Source organism: Mercenaria mercenaria, chromosome 10 (genome assembly GCF_021730395.1).
Source record: "Mercenaria mercenaria strain notata chromosome 10, MADL_Memer_1, whole genome shotgun sequence".
Classification (NCBI taxonomy): Eukaryota; Metazoa; Mollusca; class Bivalvia; order Venerida; family Veneridae; genus Mercenaria; species Mercenaria mercenaria.
In genome coordinates, this window is record NC_069370.1 from 21272073 (window position 1) to 21294981 (window position 22909).

The 22909-nt window shown below is 35.4% G+C and overlaps 1 protein-coding gene across 4 annotated transcripts in view; it reads left to right on the top strand.

Moving 5' to 3' along the window:
• Positions 1–15934: 15934 nt before the first annotated feature.
• LOC123559693 (zinc finger protein GLI3-like) overlaps positions 15935–22909 on the top strand; it is a 127250-nt gene continuing 120275 nt past the window's right edge. For 2 of the 4 annotated variants that reach the window (XM_045351711.2, XM_045351715.2), the window contains exon 1: positions 16083–16254. The gene's annotated coding sequence lies outside the window, so the exon portion shown is untranslated. Of the gene's footprint in view, positions 15986–16082; positions 16255–16481; positions 16657–22909 lie in introns of those variants that run through there. The other 2 variants (XM_045351713.2, XM_045351712.2) reach the window with 2 other exon arrangements.

A 22909-nucleotide genomic window follows, 5' to 3' on the forward strand; every position in this document is an offset into this window, starting at 1 on the left:
TTCTTTCAAAAAAAAATTGAAGAGTTATGGGACTTTGTTTCTTGTTAACATACTATGTACATACAGTCTGCATATGCAATCTTGTGCGTGCCTTATCTTCCGAACCCTTGCACACAATTTAATGAAACTTCACACAAGTGATCAGTACCAACCCTAGTTGTGCATGGTGCATGTTACGTTCTTTTAGATAAATATTCTGCATAGTTACGGGACTTTGTTTTTTGTCACTATACTGTATACATACAGTCTATATATATACAGTCCACATAATTATGCAATCTTGTGTGCGTCAAATTGCAATGTACTGTGTCAGTGCATGTGGGGGGTACATTCATCACCTTTAGTGATAGCTCTAGTTTTATATCTGATAACCTCCCCTGATTGTAATCAAAAATGGATTTATATCAGCAAGTACTTACAGGATTTATTTGAAATTTCATTATTGTCATTAGTTGGACTGAGACAATCAGGATAGATTAAAATAGGTATATCTCCATAACTAATGAAGATACTGATCTGAAATTTCATTTATGTCAACAGATGGACTTGGACAATCAGTGAAGATACATATTGACTGAATGTATGACAAGTTACCTCCCTTTATCTTTTATCTAAATGAATACACCTTAGCAGCTTCTAATGAGATTGGTTTGAAACGTTATTTATGTTTTCCATGGTAAGAAATTTCTACTTTTACTTACTTTTCTAATATATTGTTGTATAGGCTTGTACTCTGTATCTTCTACATGCATATACCAATGCATGATTCCCTCCCCTGATTTTAATGAAAATGGATTTATCTCAGTAAGTATTTATAGGATTCATTTGAAATTTCATTATTGTCATTAGTTGGACTGAGACAATCTGGATAGATAACTACAGACTGATTTTAAGTCAAATTACCTCTCTTTGTTTAAAATGTGTATATCTCCGTAACTAATGAAGATACTGATCTGAAATTTCATTTATACCATCACATGGACTTGGACAATCAGTTTAGATAAATATTGACTGAATTTATGACAAATTACCTCCCTTTATTTTTTATGTAAATGAATATACATAAGCAGCTTCTAATGAGATTGGTTTGAAATGTTATTTAAGTCTTACAGGGTAAGGAATAGTCATGCTAGTATAAAAATGCAACATTTGAGCCTAGCACCCTCAGACTCGGTATGGAGATTGTCCCCGACTAGTATGTGCCATAGGTCAAAAGGGACTGTTACAAGAAAATATTATCCTGATGATATTTAATGTGTATGCCTTTATGATCTATATCAAACTTGATCTTATCATTAAGAGCAATGGTATTCAGGTGAGCGATATAGGGCCATCATGGCCCTCTTGTTTTGTTTTTTTTTATCTCTTTTTTTTTTAGATTTCTATAATTTCTATTATTTTTATTCACGGTTTATTTCAGCATATTACAAATTTCATAAATATGAATTAAAACAAGTTATATTCATGATTCAGTTTTGATCACTAAAATTTCAGTACGAAACACATTTTATCGTGAAGCCCATGTCCCTTTTTAATTTAAAACACATAAATAAACAACTAAAAATGAACATGAAAAATGTTCTCGCATATAGACTGGAACCGGCGATTTCCGGCATACTAGCCATGTGTTGTAACCACTGGGCCACCGATACGAACGACGGGTAAGGGTTTCTGTTACAATACTAACGATGATATTTAGACACTTAACCAAAATTTATTTCTGTAAAACATACGGATAGCACCGAAGTTGGGCTGAATATTATAATATCAGATGCACAGAGCGTATGTATGCAAATTTGACAGGTTAAAAAAACAAAAACAATACAATCCAGTTACAAAATTTATAATTATAAATGTACAAATGTACTATAAGTATGCCAATATGGTATTCTGTGTATTTTGTTTATAAAATGTGCTTCCCTATAGGACAGTTATATTGTCAGACATAACAATGAATACCTTTGTATAGTTATAAAGTCAATAGATTGATTATGCCTCCTTTCAAAGAATGAGGGGTATTGTGTTTTGCAGATGTCTGTCTGTCACTGGTCGGTATGTAGACCAATCCGTTTCCAGATGATAACTCAAGAACACTAAGGCTTAGGATCATGAAAGCTGATAGAAGGCTTAGTCATAACTAGCAGATGACCCCTATTGATTTTGGAAACAGTAGGTTTAAGGCCAAAGTCACAGTGACCAGGAACTTTTTAACGTTTTCCGGATGATAACTGCAGACCGCTTTGGCCTTAGAGATGCTGAAAGTTAATAATGAGGTTGATCATGACCAGCAGAATATCTGATGACCCCTATTGATTTTGAGGTCAGTAGGTCAGAGGTCAAGGTTGCAGTGACCAGGAATGATTTAACAGTTTCTGGATGATAAATCACAAGAATCACAGAGTTGATAGGGAAGCTGGTCATGACCAGCAGATAACCCATATTGATTTTGAGATCAGTAGACCAAAGGTCAAAGTCACAGTTATCCAGAACAGTTAAAGGGTTTCCAGACGATAACTGAAGAGTGCTTAGGACTAGGATCACGAAAGTTGATACTGAGAGGTTGGTCATGACCAGCAGATGACCCCTATTGATTTTGAGGTCAGTAGGTGAACGGTCCAAGGTCACAATGACTTTTAGGCCATTATTTTTTTATTTTTTGGTTTACGAACCGCCAGGATGACACATGGTCGTAGGAGGAGGGAAAAAAAATAAAATTAAAAAACAGAATCAGAATTTTTTTTTTCCGTAGGAAACGGACCTTTGAAAGGAATATGGGTAAATTCTACATAACATCACACAGGCTGCATGTTATAATCTTCTTTCCCACTTTTGATGCTTTTTCCTGCAAATATACCTGTGACCTTGGTTATATTTGATTAAAAATGAGCCTTGGGGCTTGTCATAGCAGCTTGAGAAAAAAATTTGTCTTGGTATTTCTGTGAAATTACATTAATATACAGCTGGGCAGGTAGCTGTATCATTTTTCTTGAAAGGACTGTACTATGCATAAAAACTGCACATATTCTCACAAACTTAAATGATTGGAGACATAGAAGTCATATGTTGAACACTGACTGAAATTAATACCTTCTGTTAAAACAACAGATGGAAGAATCTAATATTCCCCACATTTGAACAACACTGTCACCATGGATATATGATTTTACACTCAGCAGCTTTTAAGCATCTTGGCTGTTTATGGACCCAGTCTGAAACTTAGGGGTACAGCATACACTGCACTGTGCCTAATAAGCAATTATCTTTTTAAGCGTTAGGAATAGGAAGTGTCTAGCCATCTGGTAAACAGACACCTAGCCTATGTCTGTTAACTGGAAGCCTTGCCTTTCCTCATATGGTTTTCTTGGTATTTGTTAATTTATTTTATGAATAGGCCTAATGTAACACAACAGTTCATCTTTGCAATGATCTTTGAAAATTCTGTCAGTCAGTATTTGTCTTGCCACATCTACTGCACAGCTACATTGCAAAAGACAGTAATTACATCTATAATCAACATTAATCTGATGTTAATATATAACGTACAATAATTCCATTAAAAATACCTAATTCATAACTTATAAATACTTAAAAACAAAATAGGTTACTGGACGCCAAAAAGCTGTACAGGCTAGACGTTTGCTTACCGGGACTTACAATTACACAGTTTTAATGTCCCCTGTACCAGTTTATATCACCAAACAAAAGTACTGTCATCATTGTGTATTTAAATGATATTTTTCGGGAACAATTGCTTTCAAGTTCGCGTAATAAGCGGTGCATAGAATCACCGTAATAAGCATTGCGCTATTGAAACGACAGTTACCATTATAAACGTAGTTGTATACTAAATACAGACTGCATATCACCGACAATTGGCCATTTTTTTTTCAGGAAAGCACTACGTCGCAACTTTGAATGTTCTTGCATTTTCATTAAAATTACTTCAAAACTTTGGAAATAATACAGCCTGGGCGCAGCCATTTTTAAACGTTTCGTAAATTGCGTAACAAGCATGTTGATTGGGCGCAATATATATCGGAAATTTTAATTGGACGTTTACGTCATGCATAAGATATGAAGTTTAAAAATAGAATTATAGGAATTCCTGATGTTGATTTGACTCGTTCGCCGTGACGGATATTCAAAGAACGAGACTTTTTTTTTCTTTTTGGAATAAGCGATGCATTTTTTCTTCTGCAAGCTTTCATGTCATAGCGGAGGAAATAAAAAAATCACGTTTTTTCAATTTTATTTTTTTTTCTGAATACACGTTTTTTTGAGCGGCGGTTCCGTAAACCGAAAGATCAAAAATAAAAGGCCTTAGGGGGGGCATTTCGTGTTCTACAAGCTCTTGTTTCAAATGGTTCGTCTTGGGCCCTTTTTAGGGTCTGTAAGAGTTAAACCTGTTAGTTTACCTGTCATGTAGTGACAGACTGAGCTTTTGTGATCGTCCTTCGTCCATCGTCCATCCGTCCATTCACATTTTCCTTGTGAACACGATAGAGACCACATTTTGTATTTGATTTTAATCAAACTTGCACACAACTTGTATGGCCATAATGTCTTGGTTCTTTTCGAAAACTGGCCAGATCCCATCATGGGTTCCAGAGTTATGGCCCCTTAAACAGCCAAAATTTGTTGTTTTTTTGTGAACACAATAGAGACCACATTTTGCGTTCAACTTAAATCAAACTTGCACACAACTTTTATCGGCATAATATCTCAGTTACTTTTGAAAACTTGCTAGATCCCATCATGGGTTCCAGAGTTATGACTCCTTAAAGAGCCAAAATTTGCAATTTTGGATTTTTCAGCCATATAGAGACTTCATATGGTTTGATTTGATACCAACTTGCAAAATAACTCTAACCTGAACCTTAATCTGTCAAATCCAATAATAGGTTCTAGAGTTATTGCCCTTAAATGAACATTGAAAGTGCCAAAATATGTTCATTTTTGCCGTGTGAACATGATAAATGCTGCATTTTGCATTTAACTTTAGAAATCATGCATAAAATTTAAATCACAATAAAATACCAGTTCCCATTGCTTGAAGGTCAAGGTCACACATTGAGGTCAAGGTCAGTACTTATCCATAAAATGGTTATATCTCTGCAACTACAAATGTATTTGGTGATACTGGTTTTGAAACTTAATGTATGTCATCAGGTTGACTTAGACACTATGCACTTGTCTATATCTGATTACCTCCCCTGATTTTAATAAAAAATGGATTTATATCAGTAAGTACTGATAGGATTCGTTGAAATTTCATAATTGTCATTTGTTGGACTGAGAAAATCGGGGTAGATAACTTTGGACTGATTTTGTCAAATTATTTCCCTTTATTTCAAATTAAAATGGGTATATCTCTGTAATTAATGAAGATACTAATCTGAAATTTCATTTATGCCATCAGATGGACTTGGACCATCAGTGAAGACTGAATTTATGACAAGTTATCTCCCTTAATTTTTAGCTCACCTGAGCACAAAGTGCTCAAAGATGAGCTTTTGTGATTGCCCTGTGTTCGTTGTGTTGTCGTCTGTCCATCCATCCATCCGTCATCAACAACTTGACTGTTAACACTCTAGTGGTCACAATTTTGACCCAATCTTAATGAAGCTTGGTCAAAATGTTACCCTCAATAAAATCTTTGAAAAGTTCAATACTGGGTCATCTGGGGTCAAAAACTAGGTCACAAGGTCAAATCAAAGGAAAAGCTTGTTAACACTCTAGAGGTCACAATTTTGACCCAATCTTAATGAAACTTGGTCAGAATGTTACCCTGGAGGAGATTGATACTAGGTCACCAGGTCAAATCAAAGGGAAAGCTTGTTAACATTTTAGAGGTCACATTTTTGGGCCAGTCTTAATAAAACTTGGTCATAATGTTACCCTCAATAATATCTTGGACAGGTTTGATATTGGGTCATCTGGGTTCAAAAACTAGGTCACCAGGTCAAATCAAAGGAAAAGCTTGTTAACACTCTAGAGGCAACATTTATGACTGTATCTTTATGAAACTTTGTCAGAATGTTAATCTTGATGATCTCAAAATCCAGTTTGAATCTGGGTCATGTAGGATCAAAAACTAGGTCACCAGGTCAAATCAAAGGAAAAGTTAGTTTACACTGTAGAGGCAACATTTATGATCATATCTTAATGAAACTTGGTCAGAATGTTAATCTTGATGATCTATAGGTCAAGTTTAAATATGAGTCGGATGGGGTCAAAAACTAGGCAATTAGGTCAAATCAAAGGAAAAGCTTGTTAACACTCTAGAGGCCATATTTATGACTGGCCTCATGTGGTTCTGGGATGATCTGTGTATGAAAAGAACTGGAACCACTGCCTTACCCTTGCATGATCGTAAGAGGCGACTAATAGGGTCTTAACACTTGGTTTTGCTATAACTCTGTGATTCCAGCAAGTATGCAAATTTTGATTCCATACCTCATGTTTTTATTTCAATGTAAATGAGATGTAAAACCAAAATTTGTAGTCCTGTTTGGTGCAGTATAACCTATACTATGTTGGAGCGCCGTAAAAGACAAATAAATAAATAAATAGTATCTTCATGAAACTTAGTCAGAATGTTAATCTTGATGATCTTTAGGTGAAGTTCAAATCTGGGTCATGTAGTATCAATCAAAGCACTGAGAGTACTGATGGGGCGGTGCATTTCAGCTGTTTTTGTAACATTCTTAGATGAAAGTCAAATATTGAGATAGGAACCTGTGGTTTGCGCAAGAGACTTCGTCTGACCGACGATGACACTCATGCCAAATATAAGATAGACTGCATGATAAAATGTGAAACGCCACATTTTATCAATTATATTCAAAGAGTTTAATAAATTCAACGTGGATAGTCACAAATGTAAGATGAATTCTTTTTATCACATGTTAGCCTTTCTTGTCGAAACACCAAATATTCGACTTTCTTCTGCTATATAAACAAGTCAATTTGACCAACGTCGCCTATACTATAAATCACGTCAATGTCAAAGCTTTATTACAAAAGTGTAGTATCGTTTTTATTTAATGGCTGTATTACACTCCTGCAACGTCAAATATGTAATAAATCGAGAATATTAGGTTACTGTCATATAAATTTAAATTTATTAAGTGAGTCAGAGAAAATAAAACAAGAGGGCCATGAAGGCCATGTATCGCTCCCCTGAGCTGCTGACCTAAAGATTATCAAAATTAACATTCTGACCAAGTTTCATTAAGATATGGTCATAAATGTGGTCTCTAAAGTGTAAACTAGCTATTCCTTTGATTTGACCCGGTGACCCAGTTTTTGACCCGACATGACCCAAGTTCGAGCTTGACCTAAAGATCACCAAGATTAACATTCCGACCAAGTTTCATGAAGATACAGTCATAAATGTGGCCTCAATAAGCTTTTCCTTTGATTTGACCCAGTGACCGAGTTTTTTACCCCACCTCACCCAAATTTGCACTTGACATAAAGAATATCAAAATTAATATTCTGACTAAGTTTCATTAAGATATTTTCATAAATGTGGCCTCTTTAGTGTAAATTAGCTTTTCCATTGATTTGACCTGGTGATCTAGTTTTTTTATTCTAGATGACCTAGATACAGATTGGACCTTACGATCTTTAAGATCAACATTCTGACCAAGTTTCATGAAGATATAGCCATAGATGTGGCCTCTACAGTGTTAACAAGCTTTTCCTTTAATTTGAACTGGTGACCTAGTTTTGACCCAAGATAACCTGATATCAAACTCGTCAAAGACTTTATTGAGGGTAACATACTGGCCAAGTTCCATTAAGATTAGGCCCAAATTGTGACCTCTCGAGTGTAAACAAGCTTTTCCTTTAATTTTAAATGGTGACCTAGATTTTGACCCCAGATGACCCAATATCAAACTTTTCTAAGATTTTATTGAGGGTTCCATTTTGACCAAGTTTCATTAAGATTGGGCCAAACATTTGACCTCTAGAGTGTTTACAAGCTTTCCCTTTGATTTGACCTGGTGACCTAGTTTTAGAGCTAAGATGACCCAATCAAGAACTCATCAAAAGTTTTATTAAGGGTAACATTCTGACTAAGTTTCATTGAGACTTGCTCAAAAGTGTGAAAATTTCTGCGTGATAACTGTTCAGATTGGGAAAAAATGCCATTTATCAGGGTTCGAATTTAGCCTGATTTTCTACCTGCATTTTTTCGCAAGTGGTATTTTTTTAACTTGCTAAATGAAAAACAACTTGCATTTTCCGCGACATGTTACTTTCTTAGAACATTAACACAAACATCCACGTGACAAATCCAGCCAATCGTATGTGCGCTATATAAATAGTAACTTATTAATAGATTACCAAAAAATACCCACCGGATGCGGTAAACGTCATCAAAATTGGCGCAGGTACTTGTCAGCAGTTGAAAAGACATGTGCACAGGACAAGTATCGAGTGTAAACGTCCTTTCACAACGAAAGATGAAAGAGTGCTCCAAAAGAAAGAACAGTGTAAGATCGAGACGACCGTTAGAAATGCACATTATTCGGCCAAAAAATTTCACTCGCAAAAAAATGCTGGTGTCTGAAATCTCACCTTGCAGTTTGAAATTTGCACTTGCATTTCGCGAGTATGCGAGCTTAAATTCGAACCCTGTTTATGGAAAGAAGTTGTTAGTGTAAAATAACTTATGGTGTCCTAAAAGTTGAGGGCATCTACAGCGCTATTTAAATCATATGACATTTAAAACGGTTATTCATTTTCAAAAGATATTTGAATAACGAAACATGAATATCGTTATCATTTCGAAACTTTTTTGATTTTTTAATATCTAAAAATGAACGAAATTATTAAGTATTAAAAATTCTAATCCCATACACAATGTAAAATTATTTTTTTGCCCACCACCAGATAAACAGGTGTTGATGCGTGACGTCAGGGTGATCTATCCTATTTGATAAGGAAAAACTGTGGCTACAAACAATAGTTGATTTCTTTCTTGATTAAGATTTAATTTCGACATGGAAAAGGTTGTGAAACCAAAAATCGGTCATGTGGTTTACGGAATACCTACCGGTAAGTTATTATCGATTCCGAAAATGGCAAATCGACAGGATACAGTTAATTGGAGTGGTATTTGTTGCACAAACAATTTGTTTTTCATTGTACACTAATAGAATGAGGTCCAATTGATTGGATACCAATTTGTAAAAATGTGCGTTTTGTAATTATTAAACCGAATGCTACTGCAGCCGTACACCTGATGACTTTCAAAGAACAACTACCTTTGACGATGTAATTTAATGCTCGTTCATGATCATCATTAAATACATTCGACTACCCAGGGGTGGCAAATTCAATTGTCTGTATTGCCCAGGTTGTCCCAAAGCTTGTACGGACCAGTCTAATTTGACTAGAATTTACTATATAACTACTATACGGACAAGTACAAAATAGCAACTGACAAAAAGGACAAACAAGTCAAAATCAGATTTTGCCACCCCTGCTACCTTGCATAAAAAATCTGAAGATTAATACGTCAAAACCGTAGTGTATGAAATTCAGATTTGAATCAACTAGCCCGTTCAGGCTACCAGATTGGAAATTTTCCAAGCCCGACACCAATTTCACTAGCCCGAACTTTAATACCTTAAAATACATAATTTTTGCACCATATAACATTTTGTTTTACAGACATCTGTATGCATGTTTGAAGTAATAAAAAAGACATACAGTACATGTTTGCCATGTTTTTGAAAAATTTTAACTCTAAATACTCCAGTCCAGATCAGCATCGTCAGAGTCCAAAAGCATCGGACATGACACTCCTTGCCAAAACAAAATCTAAACTGTAACATAAAATACGTCCGATTTTTTAGGATCCGCACTAGCCAATTACTGCAACTCGGACTGTTGACAATTTGCAAGATGTAATAACAAGACTTAGTGCTGAATACACATTTACACACACGCTGATAGCATAATTTAAGCTCCGCCTACTGCAGGTACTTGTGAGATTTTCGCGAGAAGTATGAAAGCTAATCAAATTATCTGTTACGCTAGAGGTGATTGTATTCAGCCAATTAGCACTGCAGTTACGTCTTTGACACTGTGTTTGATTGTCAACACGTGAGAGTGCAAAACCAACAATAATTCCATAAGCGTTTCTCAGTCTGGATGCAGTACTCGTTTAATTAGCATGTTTTTTTAAACAAATTAGGAAAATTCGGTAGCCGGGTCTGGCTTGTACCTGCGGCAAATCGGTAGCCCGAGCTGTAGCCACGGGCTGTCAGACTACCGCGAATTTCGAACACTGCCATTATCTATCTATTTATATTGCATTACCCCTCTTTACGAGTATTATGTGCAGCTGCGCGCCTGTTTTTTTTTTTTTTTGTTTTGGGTTTAACGCCGTTTTTCAACAGTATTTCAGTCATGTAACGGCGGGCAGTTAACCTAACCAGTGTTCCTGGATTCTGTACCAGTACAAACCTGTTCTCCGCAAGTAACCGCCAACTTCCCCACATGAATCAGAGGTGGAGGACTAATGATTTCAGACACAATGTCGTTTATCAAATAGTCACTGAGAACATACGCCCCGCCCGAGGATCGAACTCACGACCCCGCGATCCGTAGACCGACGCTCTACCTACTGAGCTAAGCGGGCGGGCATGCGCGCCTGTACAAGAAATTTAAAAGTAGAATTGACAGTAGAATACTAGAATACACAAACAGCTAAATTATTGAATAGAGCCTTTGAAATAAATCAAAAATATTATAAAATAAGAGTAGTCCAAAATATTAGATGTGTACATGCTCATTTTACCTTCAACATTCATTATTTTATATTTCATTTTTAATCTGCATTGTAACGTCTAAAAGGGCCCTAATATGTAGAATGTAGCATTTTCTCAAACGTAAAATATACGATGTACGCAGATTTAAACAGTTTAGCCTACCGTTATTTATCATATTCTAGTAATATATATATCATGACTTTGTGTTTTTTGAACAATGATATATCTTTATTGCTGGATTTATTATACATAAAAGAAACATTATTTAAACAACACAAGGGGAATTATGCATTTTAGTATACAAAATCCTTCTGTCCATATTCCTTTTTTATCTATTAAAAATGCAACTGAACACTTCTTTAAATAATTTCTAATAAAATCCAGCAATTATCTTTTTTCTGGTTTTATTTTGTTACTTTTGACAAAAAGATCATAATCATTGAATAAACAAACTTGTAATTTCTCTTTAAATAAATATTAAGTTTTAAATAATTATTTTATTGTTGAGGAGTGAGAATTGCTTTGCTATAAGAGTTATAATTTAATTGGCCAGGAAATTATTCAACATGACTGAGCAATCAAAATTAGTATATTATCAATTAAAATGATTTTGTGTACATTCTGAAAAAAAGAAAAAAAAAACAAAAAAAAAACAGTACTTCAATCAATAAAATGCAAAACACAGGAAATAACCAGTTTATCTGTAGGCAATAAAATTTATGATTCTCTGACAATAATTAGGCTACATGTCAAGTCTACGGGGGTTTTATGGACCCTTATCAGAGTGGACCAGACAGGATCTTGTATATTGGGGATTAAAAAGTCTGGTATTTGGGGGGTGGGGGGGGGGGGTCACTTATATAGGAGATTTTCTTTGCTTTTAAATTTACCTTTAAAAACCCTTATATCCAATGTATGCCAATTGTGTACAGTTTTCAATACACATTCTGCCATTTTTCAAGCATATGCAGCAGGTTATAATATATTTAGATGCGACTTAGACGAAAAACAATGTGAACTATTTGCCAATTGATTTAGAGCGAAAATATTTCTTCTAAAATTGATTCTCAAAATAAATTGTATTTACACAACATTCGGAATAGACCGGCTATGTTGCACACCACGTTACACAGCGATACATACAGTTGAAAGAAACAACTCGATATTTATACATGAAAAGTAACTTTTATTTGTAATTATTCACAATATATGCAGTTGAAGAAAGGATTATTTTCGGTGTAAGTAGTGTTCTTTCACTTCGGATTGGGTTATGTTGTTCGTAATTTGAAGAATAAAGGCGACATGATGTGTGTTCACTTCTGGCTACATGTTATAAATGGCGATCCGATAAGACCGGACATAACCGATAGACGTCAAATGTTAAAATATGTTATGTCAGGTCTTATTAATAGGACTAAAAATATGAGCTGATAAACAAACTCTAACCTTGTTTAGCTTTTTGCCCGACCTCTCTGTTCTGCTTAACATTCTTGAATAATTTTGATTTGCTGCCATGCAAAATTTTGTCTGAAGTTCAGTTGTTTACCGAATTACCCATCTTCACCAAGCAAACAAATGACGTGACTTATACACACGCCATTACGCCGCTTGACAGAACAAATAGGCAACCCGTATGCTGGATGATTTTATTCAATAACACTCCATTCCAGATGCAATATCTTCCTAATTTGAATTGCAGAAAGCTAAAATCCTGAATAAATGCTAACATGAGTCACTTTCCGTTTCCTCAAGCGTTTCCGTTATAAAATCTTTTATGTAGTAATTGCAAATACGGTATGCATACACTATACATTTGTACCATGGTCTCACGAACCTAATAAAAGTCCAGTTTATAATAATAATCGCGTAGATATGTTGTTTTTTTTGCAGTTATTGGAAAGAACAAGATGGCATCGTTTTAAGAAAAAAATTAAAAAAGTAGTCCGCCAGGCTACAAATCACTGACTTGTATATACATTGTATTTAGACAATTCAGATTAAAACCAAGTGGGGTTTTCCCTCATGACGTCAGAGTGTAAAAATAGTCTGGTTTACCGGCCCCTCCTTCACTGTCGTACTAAAATACATAGTACGACGGGAACCAGACAAGTCTAAAATAACCGCAATATAGGTCATATTCATCCGCTTTGTTTTAGGTGCTCTACTTTATGAGAGGATGTAGAAAGTGGATGCGCTTTGCCGTTTTGCACTAAGAAGTGACGGGCTTTCATTTTCCCGTCTTAATTCCATTGGAGGCGGAGCTTACGCACCGCCCCAAAAACTATGTCACCAGGTCTAATCAAACGAAAAGCTAGTTTACACTGTAGAGGCCACATTTATGACTGTATCTTCATGAAATTTTGTCAGAATGTTAATCTTGATGATCTATAGCTCATGTTCAAATGTCAGGTGGGGTCAAAAACTAGGTCACTGGGTCAAATCAAAGGAAAAGTTAGTTAACACTTTAGAGACCACATCTATGACCATATCTTAATGAAACTTGGTCAGAATGTTAATCTTGATGATCTTTAAGGTCAGTATGTCAGGTGAGCAATACAGGGCCTTCATGGCCCTCTTGTTTATGTAAATTAATATACCTTTGCAGCTTCAAATGAGATCGATTGAAACATTATTTATGTTTCCCATGGTAAGAAATAGTCAGGTTAGATAACTCTTGATTCAACGCTTATCGATATGAAAATTTTTCTATCTATAAGGCTTGTACTCTATCTTCTACATGCATATACCGATACATGATTACCTCCCCTGATTTTAATGAAAATCAATTTATCTCAGTAAGCATTTTGAAACTCATTACTGTCATACGTTGGACTGGGACAATCAGGGTAGATAACTATAGTCTGATTTATGTCAAATGACCTCTGTTTGTTTCAAATTAAAGTTGGTGTATCTCAGTAACCAACGAAGTTTGAAATTTCATTAATGCCATCATATGGACTCGAACAATCAGGGAAGATAACTTTTGCCTGAATTTATGACAAATTACCTCCCTTTAATTTTTTGTAAATGAATATACCTCAGAAGTATCTTATGAGATTGGTTTTACATGTTATTTATGTCTTTCAGGGTAAAGAATAGTCATGCTAGTACAAAAATTTAGCATTTGAGCCTAAGACCCTCAAACTTGGTTTGGAGATTGGCTCTGACAACTGACTCATAGATCAAAAGGGACTGTTACAAAAAAAATATTTATCCTGATGATATTAATGTGTATGCCTATGTGATCTGTGTCAAAACTTAATCTTATCATTAAGAGCCATGGTACTCAGGTGAGCGATATAGGTCCATCATGGCCCTCTTGTTTATATCAGAAGTACATTGTTGTTAAAATGCATTTTTGAACTCAAAATTTTTTCTGTATGCAAAGGGACACACCTCTCTTGCAGCTACCCCAGTGAATGTAAATCAACACCTTGGAGTGTTTTTGTCAATGTTCAAAAAGTATATACTTTGATTTATTAAAGTAGTTTGGATTCAGTAGGTGCATCTTTTGTGCATTCAGTTGTGAACAGTTCAATGTCATTGATTCCAGTTTGTCCCTAAAGCTGTTTTTGTCAAAGTTTGTAGCTTACATGAACTCCTACTTTTTTCGTCAATTTTCCTAATTTTGTCATACTTCTCTCCTATTTCCTACTTTTAATATGCCAGTCTCTGAAAGAGTAGAGGAGCGTATTATGTGAACACCCGTGGTGTGTGTGTGGACGGGCCGGCGAGTAGCAGGCATCCAAAGCAAATCCCCTCTCTAAGTCTAACAGTTTTCACCCAATCTTCACCAAACTTGCTGACAATGTCTGTGGGCATAATTATCTTGGTCGAGTTGGATAACAACCCAAATCTCCCCAGGCACTCTTGGATTATGACCCTTGAATTACTTTTAAAAAAAACTTACAAATTTAGCCTTGTCTACTCTTTTAGTGGAACAATTTTCATCCGATCTTCACCAAACTTGCTGACAATGTCGGATAACCACCCAAATCATCTCAGGCACTCTTGGATTATGGCCCTTGAATTAGGCCAAGTTTGATGAAGGGCGTATTTTGTGACAGTCTGGTGCTCTTGTTTGAAATGGCTAGCTGGAAAGGCTGCCATGGCCTACACTCTTGAAACTTCAGGCCTGGGGATGATTGCCTATGGGCAGTAGATGAACTAGATTGCTTTGTGAGCATTAAGTCAAGGTTACTGTGGCCTTGGGACTTAAAATGGTTTCTATTCAATAACTTAAAAAAGCTTTGGTCTTCAGTTGTGAAACTTTATAAGATGATTTTATATGGTAAGTAGATGACCCTTACTGTTTTGGGAGTCATTAGGTCAAATGACAGGGTCAGAGTGTCAATCTTGTTAGGATCCTTGAGACTACAGTCAGTAGATGATTACTGGTATTTTTAGATTTGATTAAAAAAAATAAAAAAAATACAAAGTTACTATCCACCATCTCTGACGTGCCATCATAGGGGACATATATAAAATACAGCCCTTGTTGACATTGATGTAAGATTATTGTAGGCATTGAAGCAGATGTCCTTCAGAAATGTAACTGTCACTAGATATTCCAGGTAAATTTTTTTTATGCCCCCGGCATCTACTGATGCGGAAGGCATATAGTGATTGTCCTGTCCGTTCGTTCATTCGTCCGTCCGTCTGGTTAACCAAATGGGACCGTTTCGTCTAGCATCAGTACCCCTTACTAGAATGACTTGATACTAATGCAGATGTAACCTGTGACCATTCCGCATCTTCACACATCACCTGACCTCAGTTTGACCTTGACCTCATTTTGGACTTAGGTTGCTTTATATGGGCCATCTCTTGGTTAACCAAATGGGACTGTTTCGTCTAGCATCAATACCCCTTACTAGAATGATTTGATCTTAATGCAGATGTAACCTGTGACCATTCCTCATCTTCACACATCACCTGACCTCAGTTTAACCTTGACCACGTTTTGGACTTAGGTTGCTTTGTATCGACAAGGATGCCAACGGGGGCATCAAGCGTTTATTGAACGCAGCTTCTTGTTTGGGCCATTTTAATAATCATGTGGACTACTGTTGTTTCAGTTGAAGTCTTAAGGAAGTCACAAATAAGTTTTTTTTGTAAAAAAACATGCTTTTTCTCTTCAGGAGACCACCAAGGGAGGCAATGCATGCAGTACTCTACCTGTCAAATATTTTCCAGTAAGTAGTCTCCCCTACATTATGATTACAGCTGCAGTGATGGGAGGAGAGATGAGTTAGCGAGCCGTGAAGTATCTGGAGTATTATATTACCTTAGCTGTGTGCTATATTCTACCGGGCTATAACACAAAACTATTTATACTATACACAAAAAAGCTACATGTGCTAACTCTCAGCAAATTTTTGTGTACATAACAAAAAAAAATATATCAAGTGCAGGATTTTTATGAGTGTATAAAGTTTTGAGTAAAACTTCCAGAAAGTTTCATGTAAGTAAGAATTTTTCGCTGAATGTATCATTTATATAGAGATAAGCATTGATATGAGAGCATGTTAGCATCATAGTGTATTATGTAGGCTTATTTACATGTAAAATGCTATGTAATGTGTGTTACATGTGCTAAACCTAAAGTTAGACAGCTTTTATTATAGCTTTTTAATCGGCAGCCTCTACATTTTACGTTAACTGTTGCATGGTAGTTTAGTATCGAGGTGTAGTTGGGGGGGACATCCGATCGCCTTGTGAACAATTCTGATATGGTTTCAAGTTTTATTGTATTGAAATCGGACCTTTCTTTGCAAACTGTGTGTCTTGTTATAAAAATATGACTCTTTAAAGTCGTAAGGAACCGAAATAATTGTTCAATATTTGGATATCTGAAAATTCAAAGGTAGAGATATTTTTTGTTATGTTGCTTTTTTTCCTCTTTAAATGATTATGGAAGGCCTATATGCATTGTAACTGAAAGTCGGATGAAAATATGTATTTTGCTTATTTGTGATTGATAATGTTATTCTTGTTTTTGTTTTTTATCTAAAAGAATGCCTTCACTATGTCATCATCGCAAAGTGGTTTTAAAAGAAATTATAAAGGAAGTCTGTATTAAAAGCATACAAATAATTGCTGTGTAACTTAAATGGACATTGCTTCAAAATTTCTGTATTTTCAAAGCATATAGCAAAGTCTGTGACATATATCAGTTGTCAAAACATGTATAATAATTAAAGTTAATGATATTTTTCTTAGATCAACGTGTTTCTGCATGTTTGATAAACTGTAAGTACTGTCGTAATGTCCTTTTTCTGGAAATGAAAATCATTTTAGGAATAAATGTTAATGAAAATCATTTTAGGAATAAATGGTGATTCTTGAGTAAATTTATGAAAAAGGCAACATTTCTATCTTTCTAAAGATAAAATATAATGTTAAAAAGCTTCACACATTCCAAACAATGTCTTAAAATCAGCTTGAAATGCGCGCATCTCTTTAATAATGGGCGAATCAGAATATATTGAAAACAGCACACAGACCTATACATTTTATCTCACCATATTAAAGATTATAATTTATGTTAATAGACCATTAAGTTACATTAAGATGTACATTGTAGAGAACTTTCTGTTCGTAGAATTGTCGTCAAATTTGTGACTTTATCTTAGACTGTCATTATGGAAACTTGCATGAGGTCCAAATTTTTTCATATAAATTTCGCTAAAGATCAAACACATGACCCTATCTTTTTTAGTGGCCTAATTTTCTAAGTATATTCTAAAGAAGGGTATATTATGGAAAAAATTTGGATCCTAATGTGCAGAACTACCTTAATGCAAGTACTGTTTCAGTTTCAAAGAAAAGACATTAATTTTTAAAGACGGCCCATTTAAAATGACACATCATGACAGAACAAAACGGCATACTACAGAACATGGACTCCACTCCATGTTTTATAGTATGCCAAACAAAACTTCTGTTTTAATACAGAAAGTTCATTAACCCTTACCCTGCTATATTTCTATAATGGACTGGTCCATCTTTCAATTTGGACAGTACCACTTATTACTCAAAGGGGTTTTCACTGAAAATTTACTGACTGAATAGCAAACAGTGCAGACCAAGATCAGACTGCACGGATGTGCAGGCTGATCTTGGTCTGCACTGGTCGCAAAGGCAGAATCATCTGCCGCCAGCAGGCTAAGGGTTAATAATGCTTTGTAATCATAATTGAGCCATGCCAAGGGAAAACCAACATAGTAGCTTTGCGACCAGCATGGATCCAGACCAGCCTGCGCATCCTATTGCAATAGGCTTTGAAAGCGAACAGCATGGATCCTGACCAGACTGAGCGGATGCGCAGGCTGGTCTGGATCCATGCTGGTCGCAAACCCACTATGTTGGTTTTCTCATTGCACGGCTCATATTATAAGTATGTTATTTGGCGATTGATTTATTGTTGTTTGAATAAATGTTAATTAGGTGTACTCCATAGCTCCACAAAAATATGTTTCTTGGTAGAAGTTTTCGAAGAAAATATTTCAATTTTGATTTAATGCTTTAAATGGGTATTCATTAACATTAATATAATTTATAATGGTAAACTTCTATACATGCTGCAGGTTTAAATGATTTAGATGGTAAAGCTGGTATGTTGTCAAATGTGGCATGCCTTCATGCTGTACAGTACACTAAACCGCTTCAAAAATATAATGTTTAATATTAATCACATGATTTCATATTGGCCTTGTTTTTTGTCTGAGGATGGTCATTATTGGGCCAAGGCCAAAGGCAGAAGGCCAATATATCTGCTGGAGAGCAGATAATGGCCAGTATGTAGAAATCAATTCATAAATGATTATTTTATTATTCAATTCCATATTAGCCCCAAATACAACCAGTAAAAATGCTTGATACCTGTACCCTGTTATCTCATATTGGTCATGATTTTCTCACATTGGTCATGATTTTCTCATGTTGGTTATGATTTTCTCATATTGATCATGATTTTCTCACATTGGTCATGATTTTCTCATATTGGTCATGATTTTCTCATGCTGGTCATGATTTTCTCATCTTGGTCATGATTTTCTCACTTTGGTCATGATTTTCTCACATTGGTCACGATTTTCTCACGTTGGTCATGATTTTCTCACATTGGTCATGATTTTCTCATATTGGTCATGATTTTCTCACATTGGTTCAATTGAACTGTTGTCAGCTTAATCTTGTTCATTTGACAGCCAGGGATGTTTCTAATACAAGTAATATTTTAGACTTCCAATCTCAGGTACTTTTGAACAATAGCATGTATGAGTGATATTTCATAAAATTAGGTCAAAGTTTTGTCAGTTTCAACCCATTTTTCATTAATTTCCAAATTTTTTCCAGACATCAGATTTGTTCAATCAGGCTTAATTAGTTTAATGATTGATCCTTGTGAAATACTAATTGTCTTCTTGAAATGCTTTTCTGTAGTCTCCAGGGATTGGTCAGTTTAGATTAATTAAAAGCTCATTTCCTCAGATATCTTAGGGTGTGGATCAAAGTAATCAAAGAAAACCACCAAAATCAAGTAAGAATTCAACTGTAGGTAAAATGCCACTCAAAATCAATATTCCTCATTTTGACAAAAAGTATTTTCAGAAAAATTTATAATAATAATTAAATTACTGTTACTAGATTATTTCTATTATTTCTATTCATAAATTGACCTGCATTGTATTTTTGTTTAAAAATTTTAAGTAAGACCAGTAAAATCATGTTTTAATCATTATAAAAAGTTACAAATAGAAGTGATTCAGTATTAAAATTGAAAAAAAATGCAAAGAAGTTTTACTTGTTTATGATATGCACAATTTATTTAAACTAGTAGTCACAGTGTAAAATATTTAAAATAAAAGGACTTTAGTTGTACTGTGTCTAAGTTACAAACTAATATAGTCACTTTAATAACTTTGATTTAAAGAAAGTATTTTTATTCGTTACTAAAATACAAATAATAATAGAGTGATTAACCTTTAGTCTGCTGGCGGCAAGTGATTCTGCCTTTGCGACCAGTCCAGCAGGCTGATCATGGTCTGCACTTTTTGCTTTTCAGTCAGTGAGTTTTCAGTGAACTCCCGTTTGCATGATAAATGGTACTTCCAAAATTGAACGATAGACCAGTCCATTGTGAAATTTAGCTTGGTATAACCCATTTTAATACGCCCGTTTGAAAAACGGGACGTATTATGGGAACGCCCCTGGCGGGCGGGCGGGCGGGCGGCGTCCACAGACCTTGTCCGGAGCATATCTTCTACATGCATGAAGGGATTTTGATGAAACTTGGCACAGTTGTTCACCATCATGAGACGGAGTGTCATGCGCAAGAACCAGGTCCCTAGGTCTAAGGTCAAGGTCACACTTAGAGGTCAAAGGTCAAATTCAAGAATGACTTTGTCCGGAGCATATCTTCTTCATGCATAGAGGGATTTTGATGAAAGTTGGCACAATTGTTCATCATCATGAGAAGGAGTGTCATGCGCAAGAACCAGGTCCCTAGGTCAAAGGTCAAGGTCACACTTAGAGGTCAAAGGATACAAGAATGAAAACTTTGTCCGGAGCATTTCTTCTTCATGCATAGAGGGATTTTGATATAACTTGGCACAAATGTTCACCACCATGAGGCGAAGTGTCATGCGCAAGAACCAGGTCTCTAGGTCTAAGGTCAAGGTCACACTTAGAGGTCAAAGGATACAAGAATGAAAACCTTGTCCGGAGCATTTCTTCTTCATGCATAGAGGGATTTTGATATAACTTGGCACAAATGTATACCACCACGAGACGTAGTGTCATGCGCAAGAACCAGGTCCCTAGGTCTAAGGTCAAGGTCACACTTACAGGCCAAAGGTCAGATACAAGAATGACTTTGTCCGAAGCATTTCTTCTTCATGCATAGAGGGATTTTGATGTAACTTGACACAATTATACACCATCATGAGACGAAGTGTCATGCGCAGTTCTCTTCTTTAGAATTACTTCCCTTTGTTGTTACTATAAATAGCTTATATTGTAACTTTTTCATTACTAGTTGTAGGGAAAAATCGAGACCACTTTTCTGTAGTACAACATGCATGCTACATCCAATTTTGAGGTGTATTTTGACCAGTCTCTACCTGGTAAAGATTTTTGTGAGGACTTACAATTTTTTTTTTTTTTTTTTTTTTTTTTTTTTTTAAGATTAACTTCCCTTAGTTGTTACTATAAATAACTTATATTGTAACTTTTTTATAATTGACTGTAGGGAAAAACCAAGACCACTTTTCTGTGGTACAACATAGATGTTACTTTCCAATTTTAGGTGTATTTTAAGGTATCTCTACCTGGTAAGGAGTTTTTTTGTGGACTTAGAAAACAAAACACTTAGTTATTACTAAACAACCACAAAATTAAAATTCCATTTGCAAATACAGGTGCTAGAGTAAAGAAATTTGCTGTGACGGGCGTATATTGTGACATTCTTGCACTCTTGTTTTCATCTGTAAAATAAATATGAAAGCTAACTTACTGCGTTAGGTGACAATAAGATTTAGCTATGAAATATAAGCTATTCAGCTGTAATTTACTGTTGAATCAGTCTTAGCAACTATCTGCATCAGCAACCACTTGCCAGTCAGCTAATATCCCAACATTTGAACTATTAGACCAAATTTTAATTTGTCATAAGCAGCCACCGGCCTCCGGCAGCCAGTCAAGCTAACTTCCCGGATAGACTTTTTGTTCTAAGTGGAGCAGCCATATTGTGAAGGTATCTTAGCCAAATGATGGATACAGGTTTGAGTGTATATCATACTAATGTTAATCCTTATCCTGCTGAATTTCTATAATGAACTTGTCCATCTTTCAATTTGGACAGTACCAGTAACTGCCAAAAGGGGTGCTTAATTAACAAAAAGATACTGACTGAATGGTACCCACCCGCTTAGCTCAGTAGGTAGAGCGTCGGTCTACGGATCAAGGGGTCACGAGTTTGATCCTTAATGGGCAGGGTGTATGTTCTCCGTGACTATTTGATAAACGACATTGTGTCTGAAATCATTAGTCCTCCACCTCTGATTCATGTGGGGAAGTTGGCAGTTACTTGCGGAGAACAGGTTTGTACTGGTACAGAATCCAGGAACACTGGCAAGGTTAACTGCCCGCCGTTACATGACTGAAATACTGTTGAAAACGGCGTTAAACCCAAAACAAACAAACTTACTGAATGACGAACAGTGCAGATCTTGATCAGACTTCACAGATGTGTAGATCATGATCTACACTGGTCGCAAAGGCGAAATCAATCGTGTCCAGCACAATAAGGGTTAATATAAACTTAGACAATTTTGGTCTATGATTTTTGAATACATTTTATAGACTTCGCTATCAGCTTTAAAAATCTTGATATTTTGAAGTTCATTCTTCAGGCAAGCCCCTCTCTGTAATAAATTATTACAATATGACATGTGAATGTGTAATTATTTATTAAAAACTCCCTACAATATGAAAGGAATTTCCTGTTCATATAATTATTATGGCAATATTGAGCCCGTTAAGGGGTAATAATTCTTTTTTTTTTTAAAAAGTAAAAAGTTAGTGCCCCATGTCCATTCTCTCCTTGAGTAGTGAAATTTGTTGCATAAAACTGGACCATGCAGTTGATTTTTTTTTCTAACTATTAGCAATTAGGAGTGGCCTGTCGCTTTTATTTTTAGATTTGGATTTTCCAGACTGTTCCATTTATTAATTAAGGGTTTGAAAAATATTTGACTTATTTAAAACTATAAATACATTTCAAATACAGTACAGATTGAAATGCATCGGTAGCTCAGTTGGTAGAATTGAGAAATCTTGCTAGTGACTTAACTTTTGCGATTAGGAAGCTGTGGGTTCGAATCCCACACAGGGCGTTTTGTTTTATGATTGAATTTGTTTTATTTATATTTTTTTATGGGTTTTTTTTATTTCATTTTATTTCATCATTTCAGTTTCATTTTTAATTTTATTCGTACAATTTCAACACATTCAATACATTTCAAACACACGCGTTCAATGGAGCATCTTCACACTCGCTGGCGGTGTCGGTTTCCTCCGAATCAGTTTCATCAGCTAACTGAATGACCAATTTGTCA